This window comes from Odocoileus virginianus, chromosome 6, assembly GCF_023699985.2.
Source record: "Odocoileus virginianus isolate 20LAN1187 ecotype Illinois chromosome 6, Ovbor_1.2, whole genome shotgun sequence".
Taxonomy (NCBI): Eukaryota; Metazoa; Chordata; class Mammalia; order Artiodactyla; family Cervidae; genus Odocoileus; species Odocoileus virginianus.
The window spans coordinates 9,146,222-9,151,013 of NC_069679.1; positions in this window are offsets into that span (position 1 = coordinate 9,146,222).

The following is a 4,792-nucleotide window of genomic DNA, read 5'->3' on the forward strand; positions in this document are numbered from 1 at the left end:
CCTTGCACTCAAAGACCTTGGTCAAGAGAAGTTTGACTTGTAAAAACATAAGCTACAGTAATTCAGTAAAATAATGGCTATAACACAGCGTTATGGAAATACGTCATAAGGAAGATACTGCTGCTAAGTCACTTCAGTAGTGTCTGACTCTGTGCGACCCCATAGACGGCAGCCCACCAGGCTTCCCGGTCCCTGGGATTCTCCAGGCAAGAATACTGCAGTGGGTTGCCATTTCCTTCTCCAATGCATGAAAGTGAAAAATGAAAGTGAAGTTGCTCAGTCGTGTCCGACTCTTAAGCGACCCCATGGACTGCAGCCTACCAGGCTCCTCCGTCCATGGGATTTTCCAGGCAAGAGTACTGGAGTGGGGTGCCATTGCCTTCTCCAAGGAAGACACAGTTCATTCTAATGAGAGATAAGGGAGGGGTGCATTCCTAGTAGATGTTATATTTGAGACTTGAAATATTTGAGTCAGGTGGCACTGTGGTAAAGAATCTGCCTGCCAATGCAGGAGACACAAGAGGTGGGTTTGATTCCTGAGTCAGGAAGATCCCCTGGAGTTGGAAATGGCAACCTGCTCCAGTACTCATGCCTGGGAAGTGCTGTGGACAGAGGAGCATAGAGGGCTACAGTCCATGGGGTCACAAAGAGTTGGACATGACTGAGTGAGCACACGCACACACCACTGCCCGCACCTCCTCTAAGCTTCCAGACTTTGAAAAAAGAAAGTTCTTGTTTTTATTTTCTATTATATGAGCAATGCACATTTGGAAAAATCCAAAGGATAAGGAAAATAGAGTAAAATTCTCTCTTTAAAATTGGTGGTTCTCTGCCCAATCTCATTTCTTTTCCTAAAAGCAAACAACGCTCAGCTTTTTGTGTTTTTTTTTCAGAATGATCTCTACTGTATTTATGTGAATATATAAGTCTGCTGTGATTTTACATAAATGGATATATGTGTTTTTCTGCACTTCAGAAAAAACTCAGTACCATATTTTGGAGATTTTTTAATGTTAGTACATACAGTTTAAACTCCTCCTTAAATAGAATTTCACAGTAAGGCTATTTCACCAGGTCCATTTTGATGGTCCATAAAGTGAGAGCAACTAAGGTCTTATCTTATTTGCATAAACAAAGCAAGCAAAAGAACCCACCTCAACTCTGGACCTAACAGACATCTTTTTTTTTCATATTTATTTATTTTTATTGAAGTATGGTTGATTTGAAATGTGTTAATTTCTGGTGTACAGCACAGTGATTCAGTTATATATATATTTATATTCCTTTTTCACTATAGTTTATCATAAAATATTGAACATGGCTCCCTGTGATATATTATATGACCTTGCTTTTATCTACTTTATATATAGTAGTTTGTGTCTGCTGATCCCAAACTTCTAATTTATCCCTCCCTACACTTTTCCTCTTTGGTAATCATAAGTTTCTTTTCTATGTCTGAGTCTGTTTCTGTTTTTTGAATAAGTTCATTTGTATAATATTTTAGATATATAAGAGATATCATGTGATATTTATCTTTGTCTGATTTACTTCACTCAGTATGATAATTTCTAGGTCCAACCATGTTGCTGTGAATGCCATTATTTCATTCTTTTTATGGCTGAGTAGTATTCCATTGTATACATAATATACCACATCTTCTTTATCCATGTCTCTCAAATAGATATCTTATTTTAAACTCTCACTTAAAGCTCCTCACCCAATTTCCTTGAACTCTACCCTAGAAAGAGAGACACAATCTTTGCAACCTCCAATCCTGTCCAGGGTTCTGTCTGCAAACTGCAAACCCTCTTCTCTACTCCAAGAAATTTTACTCTGCATGGGGGAAGTAGACCTTCCATCTCTGGAATCCACCCCAATCTATGCATTTTGCTCTCCCACTGTCTAGTTTCCTTGATTTTTGATATCCAAAGCAAGTATGTCCACTAAAACACCAACAAAACAAGTTTACAAAACAAAACTTTTTACCTTAGCAGTAGCTCCTACAACTGTGTTTTGACTTTCAATCCCACCATGAATTAGTAAAAACTCAGGTCCTCTTTTAAGTCTCTGAGATTCTAGCTGGCCTTCCCTAAGGCAAGTACATTGATATCTCAATGGTGGAATGAAAGGGAACAGGACAAGGAAGCCCAGATGATATCTCAAATATGATCTACTAGAACTTGAACATTTTCCCAAATTAAGTATACTTTATAAGCATCATTATAATGGTTGCCTGGCATTCTAACCAACAAATATAATTTACTATTCTCTTATTTAAAAAATTATATTATAGATGATCTATTATGATTATCTTATGACATATTCCCCCTCACCCTGAATTTGTATAATTTACACAATCGTCAGTCAGTCAGTTCAGTTGCTCAGTCATGTCCAACTCTTTGCGACCCCCGTGGACTCCAGCACGCCAGGCTTCCCTGTCCATCACAAACTCCCAGAGCTTGCTCAAATTCATGTCCATTGAGTTGGTGAAGCCATCCAACCATCTCATCCTCTATCATCCCCTTCTCCTCCTGCCTTCAATCTTCCCAAGCATCAGGGTCTTTTCCAATGAGACTGTTCTTTGCATCAGGTGGCCAAAGAATTGGAGTTTCAGCTTCAGCATCAGTCCTTCCAATGAATATTCAGGACTGATTTCCTTTAGAAAGAACAGGTTGGATCTTCTTGCAGTCCAAGGGACTCTCAAGAGTCTTCTCCAACACCACAGTTCAAAAGCATCAATTCTGCACTCAGCTCTCTTTATAGCCCAGCTCTCACATCCATACATGACTACTGGAAAAACCATAGCTTTGACTAGATGGATCTTTGTCAGCAAAGTAATGTCTCTGCTTTTTAATATGCTGTCTAGGTTGGTCATAGCTTTTCTTCCGAGGAGCGTCTTTTAACTTCATGGCTACAGTCACCATCTGCAGTGATTTTGGAGCCTAAGAACAGAAAGCCTGTCACTGTTTCCATTGTTTCCCCATCTATTTGCCATGAAGTGATGGAACCAGATGTCATGAGCTTCATTTTTTGAATGTTGAGTTTCAAGCCAGTGTTTTCACGCTCCTCTTTCACTTTCATCAAGAGGCTCTTTAGTTCTTTGCTTTCTGCCATAAGGGTGGTGTCATCTGCATATCTGATTATTGATATTGTATCTCCCTGCAATCTTGATTCCAGCTTGTGCTTCATCCAGCCTGGCATTTCGCATGATGTACTCTTCATATAAGTTAAATAAGCAGGGTGACAATATACAGCTTGACATACTCCTTCCCTGATTTGGAACCAGTCCATTGTTCCAAGTCTAGGTCTAATTGTTGCTTCTTCACCTGCATACAGATTTCTCAGGAGGCAGGTAAGGTGGTCTGATATTCCCATCTCTTTAAGAATCTCCACAGTCTGTTGTGATCCACACAGTCAAAGTCTTTGGCATAGTCAATAAAGCATAAATAGATGCTTTTCTGGAAGTCTCTTGCTTTTTCAATGATCCAACAGATGTTGGCAATTTGATCTCTGGTTCCTCTGCCTTTTCTAAATCCAGCTTGAACATCTGCAAGTTCATGGTTCACATACTGTTGAAGCCTGCTGGGAGACTTTTGAGCACCACTTTGCTGGCATGTGAGATGAGTGCAATTGTGTGGTAGTTTGAGCATTCTTTGGCATTGCCTTTCTTTGGGATTGGAATGAAAATTGACCTTTTCCAGTCCTGTGGCCACTGCAGAGTTTTCCAAATTTGCTGGCATATTGAGTGCAGCACTTTCACAGCATCATCTTTTAGGATTTGAAATAGCTCAACTGGAATTCCATCACCTCCACTAGCTTTGTTCATAGTGATGCTTCCTCAGGCTCACTTGACTTGGCACTCCAGGATGTCTGGCTCTAGGTGAGTGATCACACCATCATGGTTATCTGGGTCATGATGAACTTTTTTGTATAGTTCTTCTGTGTATTCTTGCCACGTCTTCTTAATATTGTCAGCTTCAGCTAGGTCCATACTGTTTCTGTCCTAATTTGCCCATCTTTGCATGAAATATTCCCTTGGTATCTCTAATTTTCTTGAGGAGATCTCTAGTCTTTCTCATTCTATTGTTTTCCTCTATTTCTTTGCATTGATCACGGAGGAAGACTTTCTTATCTCTCCTTGCTGTTCTTTGGAACTCTGCATTCCAATGGGTTTATCTTTCCTTTTCTCCTTTGCCTTTAGCTTTAGCTTTACCTATCCTATTTGCTTCAAATACCAAATGACAGTAGAATGATCGACACTGAGTTCTTAGACAACTTCTGTAGCTATAAGAGGATCATCTTCAATGACTGCTCGCAACTGGTCAGTTGTTAACTTCAGATGGCTGGCCACTATGCTTCCCCGTTATGACACTTCCAAGTTGTTGTAACGGCCAGGTTATTTGTCTGTCTTTCCCCCAGTCACTTCCTTCTGCACAGCGACCGAGTTTTAGGCACAGCAAGTCCAGTTCCTGGAATAGGCCAAGGCCACCACACCCACCCTTTAAAGCCTCAATGTTCCCCTGGGCATCAAGATTTTCCCCTTCCTTCCCTTGGCAACCCACTTCCGTATTGTTACCTGGAGAATCAAATGGACGGAGGAGCCTGGTGGGCTACAGTCCACGGGGTCGCAAAGAGTCAAACGCGACTGAGCGACTTAACTTTCTAACTTTTTCTTGATAAGGGCTTCCAAGGCTTAGCAACTGTGTCTAGGAGGGCGGGGCCAGGCGCCGTGGCCCCACCCCCTGCGTGTGGCGCTAATAGGGGGCGTGGCCACGGCCGTTCGCGACCCCTT